Consider the following 14,611-nt stretch of genomic DNA (forward strand, 5'->3'; position numbering starts at 1 on the left):
ATGTAGAATCAGTCTATATTTTAGGGGATTTTAATGCACATCCGAACGAGCCTTTTTGGAACGAACTTGTAACCTTTTGCAATTATCAAAACTGGGTCTTTGCAGATATGGAAAAACTGCAATCGCACGTATGTAACACATATACCTTTGTTAGTGATGCGCATGGGTGTACAAGGTGGTTGGACCATTGTGTGGTCACAAAAGCAGCTTGGGAGTCTGTTATTGATGTAAGCGTAAAATATGGTACATATTGGTCTGACCACTTCCCGTTGGAAATTACGTGTAATTTAAAATTGTTAAGAATTAAATTGGAAATGAAACCCACGCTTGTAAATAGTGTTGTTTGGGGTGAAAGGGACAGTCAGCAAATAGATAACTATACTAAATTGTGTAATAAAAAGCTTATAAGTGTGGATTTTCCTGAATCTCTCCGGCAGTGCTCTCGTGGAATGTGTAATGATGTTGAACATAGGAAAGTTTTAGATGAGTTGTACAACACCATTATACAAGTACTGAGTGGAGCGGCTGTGGAGTGTTCCGGTAACAGGACGCGCAAAGGTAAGCGACGGGTTGTGGGTTGGAATAAACATGTGAAGGGTCTGCATGGGGAGGCTCGTCAGTATTTCCACGCCTGGGTTTCGGCTGGTAAACCTTCTCAAGGCCCCATTTACGAGGAAATGCGCGCGTCTAGAAAAGCCTTCAAATCACGACTTAAGTGGTGCCAAGCGAATGAAGAGCAAATAAAAATGGACATTTTAGCCTCACACCATGCCAATAAAGATTTTCGCAGGTTCTGGAAAGAGACAAGTAAACACAGTCCGCGAACGAGCCTTCCTATGAGCGTAGATGGTGAAGTAGAACCCGCAAACATCGCGAACCTGTTTATGGAACACTTCAAGGTCGAGCCGCCGGACCGGCCGCCTGTGGTGGGGGGGTTCGATGCTCAAAACCGTTGTGTCATGACATCGATTGTCAATATTACGGCGGCAGATGTCGCCTCTGCAATTAAGAATATGTCTAGGGGAAAGTCCCCAGGGCATGATGGGTTGAGCATCGAACACCTGCAGCACGCGGGGGTCCACTTGCCGAGGGTACTTGCCCTGTTATTCAACTTGTGTTTCCGGCATTCGTACTTGCCCGAAAATCTAATGCGAACGGTTATTATTCCGCTAGTTAAAAATAAAACCGGAGATGTGTCTGACAAGTGCAACTATAGGCCAATATCGTTAGCCACGATAACAGCCAAAATATTGGACAGTTTGCTTGATCGCATCTTAACAAAGTACCTTTCTTTCCATGACGCCCAATTTGGCTTTAGACCTGGGCTATCCACTGAGGCAGCGGTGCTATGCCTCAAGCATACTGTCCAATATTATACAGCTAGGAAGACACCCGTATATGCGTGCTTCCTAGACCTCTCAAAAGCATTCGATCTCGTGGCGTATGATGTACTTTGGAGTAAGTTGCGCTGTGAGACGGATCTCCCGGTCGAAGTTATCGAACTGTTTCGCTTTTGGTATGAAAACCAGATTAATACAGTCAGATGGGCGGGAGCTTATTCAGACGAGTACAGGTTGAAGTGCGGAGTTAGACAAGGTGGGTTAACCTCACCTAAGTTATTCAACCTGTACATTAATAGCCTTATTGTGGGACTCAGCAATACCAAAGTCGGCTGCTCTATTGATGGCACCATCATCAATAATTTAAGCTATGCAGATGACATGGTGTTGTTGACTCCCGCAATGAGTGCTCTGAATAAGCTGCTGAAAATTTGCGAAACATATGCGGAGAGCCACGGGCTAAGGTATAACGCAAAAAAAACAGAGCTCCTCGTGTTTAGGCCGCAAGGCGGTCACGTGGGTGCGGTGCCACCAGCGTTCCTGTCCGCAAATGAGATTAAGCGCGTGTCACAATTTAAATACCTGGGCCACTGGCTCACCGATGATTTATCCGATGGAGTTGATGTTGAGAGGGAGAGAAGAGCTCTGGCGGTAAAATGTAATATGCTCGCTCGCAGGTTCGCACGTTGTACAAAACAAGTAAAAATCTCCCTTTTTAAGGCATACTGCCAAAGCTTCTACACGTGCAGCCTGTGAGTGAAGTATACGCAGAGAACGTTGAACACTATAAGAGTTCAATATAATAATGGGTTCAGGATGTTAATGGGGCTGCCGCGACACTGCAGTGCCTCGGGTATGTTTGCAGAAACGCGTACAGATGGGTTTCACGCGATTATACGTAAGCGAGTCGCATCCCTGGCGCAGCGTGTTCGTGGCAGTACCAATGGCATCCTGACCGTAGTGAGCAATAGGCTAGACTGTCCTTTTCAGAAGCACTGGATGGAGCTTCATGTTAGAGCGCCTACCCAGTCTAGGATGTAATTTTATGTTGTGTGTTTATTTTTTGTAATTGTTTTGTTTTGTTTTGTGTCCTATGTAATAACTAACCATAATTTAATTACCTATGTTACCTACATGTAAATATTAATTGTACCTATACTAACACACTGGACCACGGTCTGCAATAAATATTTCAATTTCAATTTCAATATAGAATCCTAGCTCTATGCCTACTCGTAAGCTCGTAACACATTTGTCATATGAGCTGATGTTTGTTTGTGAAAATCCAGATCTTGTTTATTACTGCGCTAATATAATGCAGATAGGCAATAAGATAACATGTTCAAAAGGTAATTATTGTTCATATTTTGTTCATTTTACTAATAATCTGTCAGTATTTGTACGAGGTTCGAAAAACTTTTTGTGATCCCAAATGTACGAGGAAGTTTGCGAAAAACAGGATAAATAAATGTAACGTCCGAAAACTTTGTACCTTCTGTTGTTGTAACGCATGTATTTTCGTATTCAATGGATGTCATTTCAAACAAAAGACAAGGTTTCGCGCGTTTGTTTGCGCTGTGTATGAAAAGATACGGAAAGTTTCATTTTAGATATTTACTGGGTCTCTACCTCACAGTTTCACCAGCAATTTATTGACTAGCCTGGTTTAAAATAAAATGAATAACTCAATGATGGGGTGATCATGAAATGTTTGAACGAAGTCTTTCGTTATTTACGAGAAGCGAAGTTCGAATATCGAATGGCGGTTATCACTGTTTCTATCCCTTGATTTGTATACCTATGTAATAACAATAACGGGAGAGATATTAGTTAGCGATGAAAACCTGTATTGTGTGGAGGGGGGTGAACGAACTATGCGACCAAAACGTCGTAAGCGCCGTAATTTCACAGCGCTTGACACGTTTAGGGTTTAGGTCGCGAGATCCATCGCCCCTCTTTCGTAACGTCGTAAGCGCCATGAATAACGCCGGCGCTTAAGGCGTTTGGTCGCGATGATGACCCCTATATAGATTTGACGCCGTTACAGTACATTTATGATTGAATACATATTATATGACTTGCATGCGTTTGAAATTAAATTAAATTTATCATATCGTATAATATATCGATATCTGGTGTTAATTTTCGTTGATAGAAATCGTACCTAATACAAATAAAATTTATTTGTATGTAAATCTTCTATTCGGTCTATTTTATTTGTAGATATAATTTTATGATACTCATATGTTCATTTCATGCCATGTTTCATATTTTTTGTATTGTCGATTGAATAGCGCCATCTTTTTTCGTCAGACTTTAATACATAGAGTCAGACCAAACTAATTCTGCAGCGATGTTGATAGCACAGACTGCGCAAGTGTTATTTTAAACGTCAAACTTCTATGAAATTATCTAACGTTTAAAATAATACTTGCACTGTCTTTGCTATCAAAATCGCTGAGTTTTTAGAGTTCGCTTGGTCTGACTTTAAACAAGTAGGTAAACAAATATAAAAAAACATTAAGTATTTGACATTAAAGTTCTCGACATTAGAGTCTGTTCTAGTTTTGTCCCTGTCAGCTCCGGCGTCCCTCAAGGATCTCATTTGGGGCCCCTGTTCTTTAATGTTTTTATTAACGACGTTACTTCCCATCTAAAATCTTCAACCTGCCTTTTATACGCCGACGATAAAAAGATACTGAAACTTGTTAAGAGCATAAGTGATTGTCAAGCTTTACAGGAAGACTTAACCCGATTGCATATATATTGTCAATTAAATCATTTGCACTTAAATATAAATAAGTGTAACATAATAACGTTCAGTAGAAAAAAACAATTTATTAACTACGACTACCTTATAAACAACGTGCAATTATGTAGAGTTTCTACCATTAAAGATTTAGGTATTTATTTGGATAGCAAATTATTATTCAGCGACCACACCGACAACTTAATAAATAGAGCCTTTAGGTTACTTGGGTTCATCTTGAGAACTTGTAAAGAATTCAAAGAAGCTCTCACCTTGCTGACACTCTTCAACTCGCTAGTTAGACCAATTCTGGAATATGGATCAACAGTATGGAACCCTAGCTATAAATGTTATATTCATAGTATTGAAAGAATTCAAAAGAAGCTCATCAAACATTTAAAATATAAAAACCTTGTGTCAACTCAACCGCTTAACCTGAATAAACTGGTGTCTCTTGAAAGCCGGCGCACATTAAAAGATCAAATATTTTTGTATAAAGTATTAAGAAATTTAATTGACTCCCCTTATTTGTTAAGTAGACTTAGCTTTAAAACTCCCCGCTTGAACACACGGCGTAGCGATAAATTATTTTGTATTCCCTTTACTAAAAAGAAATACAAATCAAACTCCTTTCTGATAAGAGCTTGCAGATTTAATAATGATATTTTCTCAAAAATTGATATATTTAATGACTCCTTGTCTAAATTTAAACGTCAAGTACTTTTGGTTTTAAATAAACAAACGAATTAAAGACACTGTAACTTTACACTTAATTGCAAATGTAATGTATAAAAATAGTTTTATCTTCATTAATTTAGCCCCTGTCCTAATTCGACCCTCGTTGTTAATCTTTAAGTTTAGTTATCCTGTATTTTGTTTTTCTTTAATGAGCTATTAAGTGGTGGCAACTGTCCTGGTTTATGAATTATGTATAAGACACTAGTTATAAGAAACATGTACCGTTTGTGCCCAAATAAACATTAAAACATTAAAACAAAACTTTATTTACCTTAAAACAAACTTAGTATTTAGTAACAAAATTAGGTACCTACGTGTCCTATCTGTTTGGGTCACATTTCATAATCTATGATTTTCAAACAAAAAGTCTGCACGCAAAATAAAATAAAATAGTTTTGGTTGGTTTTTACTTACCGATGATACGTTACGCCACTATATATGTTTACAGTACATATGGTGCTACTTTCTCGCACTAGTGCATAAAAGAGCACTTGTGCATATGTCGAAAGTTTAAAGGGCCATATGTACTGTAAAACGTTGTACGATACACTGCGGTCGTGTTTTAATTTATCGCCACTCGCTACGAATTTCCTCTTTTCCACACTTGTATCGAAAATAACTATTTCTTAACAGTGGATTGATTTTTACACGTTTTTAGGGCACAACACGGCATTATCGCGTTTTGTTGACACACAGGCGAGTGCTAAGAGTGTCGGCGAGTGACAAAAATCTGTCAAAACCAGTTGCTGCCGCCCAGCATCAACGCATGGAGCAAAATACATGTTGCATGTCTGTGACAGTTCTATACGAAGTAATAATAGTTCAATGGCTTGACGTACGGAGTAACGAATTGACAGTATCACACCCATCAGAGTTAGTACGGCCTATACTTATTGGATGTCAATGTATCTGTCACGTTTGGTTGCGTCGAGTCTGATTAATAACCGCTGTCAAACTGACATAGTCTTACAATACGTATTATGGATGGTATACCTATAGAAAGGATGCCAATCTCTTATGGCAGAATTGTTGCAAAAGTAACCGCTTTCAGCTTTAAATAATAGTACTTAATCTCTCCGGTGGCGCTAGTTAGGCTCTGGGACATGACTATAACATGAACCATATAAGGCAACAAATAACCCGACCAAATTACGTAGGTTGTTTTTGGTAGTATTTCGGTGTATGGTGGCGCCGCCTAATTACTGTTTTTTGCTGGACACTTTTCATACATAGAGATTTGGCTCCTTTATATAGTCTCCATGATACGTATACCTATGTGAATACGTGTACAATAAGCATGCCATATTTCAATACAGCCAAGTTCAGACATTGACACCCGTGTGTCTGACAGTGTCATTTCAATAGAGTGAACAATTGGGGCGAGCGGGCGTGAACGCCATTGTACGCTAAACGGCATGGCTATCGTGTTCTCTATATTGTACTGGAGTTATAAACATATTGTACAGGATCAAAAAATAATATTATTTTATTTCAACTCTTCATTTAAAATAAATTTCAGCCTTATATCACTGCTGCCGTCTATGAATTTTTAAGGTTCCGTACCCAAAGGGTAAAAACGGGACCCTATTACTAAGACTCCGCTGTCCGTCTGTCCATCCGTCTGTCCGTCTGTCCGTCTGTCCGTCTGTCCGTCTGTCCGTCTGTCTTGTTGTCACCAGGCTGTATCTCATGAACCGTGATAGTTAGACAGTTGAAATTTTCACAGATGATGTATTTCTGTTGCCGCTATAACAATAAATACTAAAAAGTACGGAACCCTCGGTGCGCGAGTCCGACTCGCACTTGGCCGTTTTTTTTATTTTATTAATTTGCCTACTGAAGTAATTTATATATTATTATCATAAGGTGTCAGCTCAAACATGTTTCTTTACCAACTCGTCTTGATATTCAAACATAACAAACACCCGACAAATTCCAAATTTGGATAAAAATAACTTTATTCTAAGTGATTAGCTATCTGTTGAAACAAAATATATTGATTGTTAATATATTTTTTAATACAGTTGCTCAAAAAGTGCTACTTTTCGTGGCTGTTTAGCGTGCGGAAAGTTGGTTTTCGCGAACTAGTCCTTTTTACTTTTCCAATTTTTTTAAATGTTTACTTGCTCCAATTCATGACTACTTATAGGTATTGATGAGTGTTAATATTAGTTTCCTTTAAACGTCGTAATCAACATAAAAACCTACTGTTAGTATGAATACGAAAAATATGCATATTTCATATTTTATTACTTACCTCTTCATCATTATAAGTATTATAACACGTTTATTTTTTAATGTTGAAAAACCGTTCTTAATAAGTTGTCTGAATGGAACGGAACGCCTGTCAAAGAAGAGGCGTATTTTCTTACTGCAAGAATGTTTTAAGTTTTCAAAGGCAACATTCGATATTTGTTTTTATAAATATACGATACACAAATAATCGTAAATAACGATATTTAGGTAATAATAGTACAATGTTTTAATATTTACAATTGTTTCTGTCTTATAGAACATGCATTTGAAAAAAAAAGTTTCATTGAAGTGGGTTCAATAATAATAACAAAATCTATTCTAGTCGAATAAAAGCTAGAAAAACACCTCTTCATAATGTCAATGATGTCAGTGTCACAGAATTAATAATATAAAAGTTTCGAATTCCATTCCTTACTTGTTGCTTTTCTTATTTTTTCGCAACTGTATTAAAAAACGTCGTTCGATACACGTGCGGATATGTCATTCTTCACTCGTCCCGCCTACGGCTCGTGGCAAGATATCTCGGTACTCGTGAAGTAATGTCATACTTTCCGCACTAGCATAAAAATGTACTATTTCCTTTTGAGAGTTGATCATCGTTGATTTTTTCATTGTGATTGACGTCTGTACCTATATATACAATTTATAGAAAATATATTGATAATATACTATCATAATTTTCATATATTTTTTAAATATCCACTTAGTTTGTATTGATTAAATAAAAATCGGAAACATTGAAAATAAAAAAATGATTTTGTTTTATTAATATGTCTATAACCTTGTAAGAACGAAACGTACGAAAAATGGTGTAACATGAGAAAGTGTATTTTATTACCGAAATAATTAATTCCAAGAACATCATATTGGCTTCCATGATTTTCATATTTGATGGGAGCTTCCAAGCGCCTCTTCCTCAATGCATTATTGAAATACCTAAGGCTTATTTCAATTTAACGAAATAAACGAAATTGGTACATAAATTCCGCGTTACAGATGTTACAATAGTATGTTATAATAGTAAGTGTCACAAACAACCGGTGTACAGTGTACAATGTACAGAAGGTATTAGTAGAATCAAAGATAGATATAACTCCGTAATAGATGGATACAGTCTAAGGAAAAAACGTGCCTCGAAAATCAAGAAAATTTGACAGTAACGCTCTAGTATCAGTTACTCTATGGTAGAATGTAAGTAGTTAAATTTAATGGTTGAATTAGTTATGTCGAGTCCAGATTCCGTGATATCGTGTTTATCAAATTTTATAAATTATGACTTATGACAACTAAGGACATTTATCAACCAACCCATACATTTTGTTGATTTAGGCATGAATCTTACAAATAGTTATTTTCATACATACATATGTAGGTACGTCACACATTGGTACTTTTCGAAAACGAATTTACTTATTTACACCAAAAGAATATTTGATTTTCCTGTAGAATAAAATCTAATGTTATTATAAAATAATCATTCCTGCAAAAATAACCATTATATTTTTTATTCTTAAAAAAATTTCTGCCTTTATTTATCATCTACATATTTTAGAACCCAATGTCTACTGACTGACAGTCTGTAAAGGATTGATACCTTTAATTATTATAGAATAATGTCTCATTTTAATATAATAGTATTAGGTACCAAAAAAACACTATTACAAATAATTTAATATTTCGCGTAGCGCTAAAATGATTGAACTACAACTTTACTTTACAGCAGCGTATTTACCACATAGGCGAACAACACGCGAAGGAGAAGCGAAGCGATACGGCGCGGGGTGAATCAATCCTTTGATACCTAATACCTACCTGTGGGCCCGCCGCGCCGCGCCTCGCTTCGCGTTCGCGAGTTGTTCGTAAATAGGCTAGCTGCGTAAATAGGCTAGGTGCTAACATGTCATAACACTAACTCTTTCAATAGGAGCTACCAACACCATAATTTATAATCAATATAAACTTATGGAGTCATTAAATATCACACATGCTACGAGAAATCAATATGCTACGAACAATTATCAACGTGCAATATAATTATTTCTAAATTTAATTTCAATATTTCTGTAAAATAGTGCAGAGGTATTCTATAAAATACTTGTCCAGTCAGGTAAATAACAGATATATATATATTCACTTCCTAGCTTTCCTTGTCCATTAATAATAACCTGGAAGTACCTACAACCTACAATAAGTGTTAGTAGAGTGTAGAAAATAGAAAGTATGATATAGAGTAATATCAGGGCGGAAGTTAAAAGAATCGTGCTAACGCAATATTGAGATAATTTTCCCATTCTCATGCGCCTATTAGAAGTAATGCCGATCCCAGGCTAACCTCCCTGAATGCCGCCACTGGCTAACAGAGACTAAATTATACCATGACAGATTCGCCGTTCTCACGACTTCACAAAAACTTGATCATCATCATATTCCTAGCGTTGTCTCGACATATTTGCCGCAGCTCACTTGGAGAACCTGCAGTCTGCTCGATCACTTATTCCCAGGAATTTGCACAGGCACTAGTTTTAATGGAAGCGACTGTCTTGATGCCTTCTGATTTCAGAGGGGGAAATAGGCCTTATATTTAATCACAAAAAATATATAAATAAAACCCGAGAATCGAACCTAACTCTGAATTCCTGTCCGGTCCTGCATTATCCAACATCAATGCTTTGACTTTTATACCATTAGTACCACATTAGTACTTAGTAGTTGAATGCTAAATATTTGTGGCCGCACGGCACACTAATTTTCTATAAACTAAATAAACATTTTTTGGAAATATTAAGAAATTCCCAAAAAGTTACACCTTCTTTTTATAAAAATGGCAAAGTATTTTAACGTTACGTTACGTAATAAAGTTAACGAAGTGGTCAATCCCTTGTGCGCTTGTAAATAATGATCGTGGAGGCAGCTTATGATAAGGTACGCAGGTAAAAAAATAGAAAATATATACATTTGCAAGAGTGGAATACCTTTAACAAATTTTAAGGTTTAACTCTCACGTCTTTCTAGTTACTCGAGCGACATGTTTCCGAGAGCCTAGGTCTCGATTAACAAGCACTAATAGGGCTGAGTACGGGTTCACGTTTCCCGCGAACCGTAAAATTAGTTTAATGTTAATATGACTCACGACAGTTTAGATTGAAGTATCTGCTGAGTCACGTAATCTGTGACAAGTACAGCCGATAACATAGGTAGGTATAACGCCTTATTGAACAGTAAAATATCGCTGTTAAATATGTCCTAGACAATCGCAGAATGCCTGATGTTCAGTAAGTATGAAGCCCTATTTTATTCATGTTAGAAAGCGTTGCCTAAAATGCCAGAGCAAGAGAAGTGATGTTAACTGAAATACATATCATATACTAAAGAACATGAATTGCATGTAAAAAACGCAAGTAAGTATAACGGGTTAGCACTGATTGACTAGCACGTTATCTTTTCGCGGATTAGCAAAGTCATATGTTGGTATTAAATTAATTAGATTTTTGATTTTTTTATAATGTAAATTAATATTAGGTACTATATTTTAATTAGAAATGTAAAGGTAGAAGTAAATGGCTGTACTGTCATTACTGTCAATATAATAATGTACCTCACCTAGCTTACCCACACCTACCCTAAGACCCTTAAATTTTAACGAAGCGGTTTGTGTAACGAGTAACGACTAAGCGATTTTGGCTCTTACTCTTGAGTGTATTTATAGTGCCGGGCTACACGTGATCTAAACCTACGCTAATGATATGGACAAGTACATATTGAAGACAGCTAACCTGCATAACAAACAGGAACAAAAATGTAACGGTCGTCGCGTATGCCGCAGTGTGGATGAAAAGTGAAGTGAAAAGTGGAGCAAAGTACTGTGAGGGAGCAGGTATAGAAGCAGGATATGATCCCGATTGAAACACAACAAGAATTGGAATTAGAAAAGGCCTAACTATATATGATATATTATGCAGTGGACGAGTAAGACTGTCTCAAATAAAGGAACTACGCACAAAGTGATGGTCATCAACATCAATGATCTCCCGCGCCAGCTCTAACGCGGAGCAACGCTTCGATGAATTTGGCTTTAATATTTAATATTCCTTATAATTTACTTGTCTCTACTACACTTTGAAGAATAAACAGATTGAGTAATGCGTATTCTCTGTTAGTACTGACCTATAACATAATACAATAAATCGACCCCCGAGCCTCGGCCTCGGTCGGCCTCGGCCGGCGAAATCGGCCTTGAGTGATTAATACAAGGGTCCTAATTGCAAATTCACGGCGAGATGTGTTGGCCCCCGAAATCACAAGGGTCTATTAGATGGGACGCGTTATGGTCTTGGTTGTTTCACATTTGCCTCTTCGCTAAGTTTAGAGGTAGTAAGGTTTACTTTAACTAAGACTGGAAACTCAAATCGAAACCTTGGTAGGCAAGACATTTTTCCGCTTGAGGACAATAGATTTGTCCTCAAGCGGAATACAAATTCTTGAAAAACTGTCAATCAGGTACAAACTCCACGTGCTGGTTTCAACTGAGTAAAATGAAGAATTAATCTTGAACCACCATTTTGGAGTTAAACGGCCGGTAGCGCTTCGCTTTACAAGAGCTAATAAAATCACCGTACACTGTCTTGTACTAACCGTACAATTTTAGTAGTATTTAAAGCTCCTAAGACCTTGATAGCCATTCTAAATCCATCCATCCATCCATTCTAAAAGAATGGAGAATGAAGGTTATTGTGACACTGGTTCGCCTTAGAGATCGATTCGCCTGCGTTTGGTATGCAATAGGAATATACGTTCTGATTGACGCTCTCATATCGCCGGTACATAACACAAGTTCTTCTTGACTAGTCTTGTCAACCATTGAATGCTAAGTAATATCTGGAAAATATGACATAAACACCGTTACCGTTTCTCGGATGCATTGCCGTCGGTTGCGGGCGTTGCGAAATGTTTATAATAGGTACCCGGTAAATAACAAAGTTTCCTGAAACCTCCGAATGCTGGATAATAACGACGTACTTAACTTAATTGATGTGATATATCTTTTGAAAAACTTTCATAAAAATTAAATAAGATTTGTTTTTCGTGAATAAAAGTAATCTCTCGAGAGAATAAGTAGGAGAAATAAACCTAAGCAGGTGTGTACCTACGTCTTCCATTTTGCGCTTTACGCATTACTTATTTTTATCCACATCTCATTTTATGATGTCTTGAATTTCATTAGGTATGGTTGGCGGTACTTGACATGGCTTTCAGTTGAATACTCGCTCGTTCATTCGATTTATATTTCTTCCGTTAGCAATTCAATGATTTGACAGAGAAAGCATCGCTTGAAGCCACGTATTTAAACAAAAAGCAAAGCCAACTGCGCTTATGATATTTCTAAATTATATACCTACATAATGTTTATTAGGGCCATCACTTGCACCATTCACTAACCCGGGGGTAACCGGTTTAACCTGGAGTTACCATGGTTACCAGTACAATTTGACACTGGGTTAACGGTTTTTTAACCGGTTAACCCCAGGTTATTGGGATGGTGCAAGTGGCGCCTAAAGAAACAGTATTTACGGAGAAATTAATGATTTACTATTGATTGCTTTAAGGTAGGTTTTTTGCCCTTTCATTGATTATGTTTGTTAGGACTGACATCAGTATCGAGATCAACCGTCTATTAGAGGTTTTATTTATTTATTTAGGTACCTATCTATGAAACTAACAAGCTATAAGCTAACAAGGGGACCATCATTTGCTTTCTGTAAGTACAAGTAATAGTGCTCGTTGATAATATCTTGAGTTTTCCTCTCATTTGTTCAAAGGTTAACTGGAAGAGATCTCTTTTAACTTCCTCGTGGTTATACTCTTATTTTTAATATCTTTTATTTGTCTTGCGTAGAAAAAAGTCTTTAAATACATATTTTTATTTAAATAAACTTTATTGCACAAAATATATATTAACATAATAGTTTTAAACATGGTTTTACGTGGTGCTGATGAATGATGAAAGTTTTTTGTCATTTGGTTGTTATTTTTTGAGGTTAAGTATAACCTCAAAAAAGTGTGTGAATGAATATTAATAAACGAACACTGTTATTATTTGCTGTCGCTTAGGGTGGTATTCCATCTCTCCAATTTCTTTGTACATTGTTTATTTGCGTCTCACACTTTGCTCAGTAAGAGAGTGAAACGCAATGCACATTGGACCAAGAAATTGATCAAGTATATACCAAACTTAGTTGGGGATCAATTTGTGACAAAATTAAGATATTTTATTTTTCGTCTTTTTTATTTTAACTCATTCATAGGAGATCATTCTTAAAGCTACGGTAGTTGATATTTATCTACGAAAATAAATAAGTAGGTATATACATTTATTTATTCTTAAGCAGTAGACTTTAATATCTCATATTAAGTTGTTAGTTAAATCCCTTTTTAGGGTTCCGTAGGCAAGAGGAAACCCTTATAGTTTCGCCATGTCCGTTCGAGGTTTTGCTTTTGCTCCGTGATTTTAAAATGATACTTGTCGCCGTATCGCTAAGTAGGTACCTACATTTGTGAATGTGAGAATTGGCCCGTTCGCAACTCAATTCGGAAACTACGCCCGTGATAGTCTCAGGTCTTTCAAAAAATGGAATAGAGTAAGCTAGAAAATAGAACTCAATTCAATAATTCTAGTGACCGGCGAGGATTCCCCGTCATTTCGCTGCTATGCAAGGAATATTCCGACTCCGTTATTTTGAATTCCGGAATAAAGCGTGCAATTTCTCGTCCCATCTGAGAACCTATTTAGTACTGACTGTTATGGGGACTATTTATGTCGCTTTACATTTTTTATGTTTGAATTGCCCAGACAAGTTATTCGGGTGTTACTCTCAAATTGGAGGTCTTGCAATCTCGGTTCCAGCAAAGAATATTTCGAAACTCTGGTAACGGAACAAATTATGAAGAAACTAAACTAACTAAAATAAGCGATAAAACGAGATTATAGGTACCAGAGTCCAGACAACCGCGAAACACAATAAAAGATTGCATGCTTGCCTTACAATACCACCAGGAAACTTACGGAACTTGCCAACCACCGCACTGAACTTAAATATTTGTGCAGCATCTATTTCGATAATATTTTAAGAATATGATAATTATGAGATGCTGAACCAGATATGCAAATATTAACGGTCAAGTGAGTTGTCGCCCGAAATATATTACCTATTCATATATGTTAGATCTGACCACAAATGCAAAATAGGTTAATCACGTACCTACAGTTACTGCACTTTGCTTTGCTTCAACAGAGTTCGTTACGCGTACAAGCTACGGTTGCTTTCATCAATTGGAGAGCAACAGAAGACTTAAACTAAATAAAATTCTTCTTTCAATTGTTTGTCTTCGGCAAGCTGTATTGCAATGTAAAAGCGATGAGAACAAAAAACAACTGCATTGATTGCGCTACGAAACTGGACTAAGTTATTTTATTTCCAGTTGAAAATGTTGTTGGAATGAAATTTAATTTTACATTGCCTTGCCTTGCCTT

The 14,611-nt window shown here is 36.8% G+C and overlaps 2 protein-coding genes across 2 annotated transcripts in view; one reads left to right on the forward strand and one right to left on the reverse strand.

The window, feature by feature from the left end:
• LOC134744939 (mucin-5AC-like) overlaps window positions 1-14,611 on the forward strand; it is a 403,822-nt gene that overhangs the window by 363,416 nt on the left and 25,795 nt on the right. The gene's annotated exons all lie outside the window — the stretch shown is intronic.
• The window catches only part of LOC134744602 (trace amine-associated receptor 8b), a 65,456-nt gene that overhangs the window by 35,715 nt on the left and 15,130 nt on the right, over window positions 1-14,611 (reverse strand). The gene's annotated exons all lie outside the window — the stretch shown is intronic.

Source organism: Cydia strobilella, chromosome 10 (genome assembly GCF_947568885.1).
Source record: "Cydia strobilella chromosome 10, ilCydStro3.1, whole genome shotgun sequence".
NCBI classification, from domain to species: domain Eukaryota; kingdom Metazoa; phylum Arthropoda; class Insecta; order Lepidoptera; family Tortricidae; genus Cydia; species Cydia strobilella.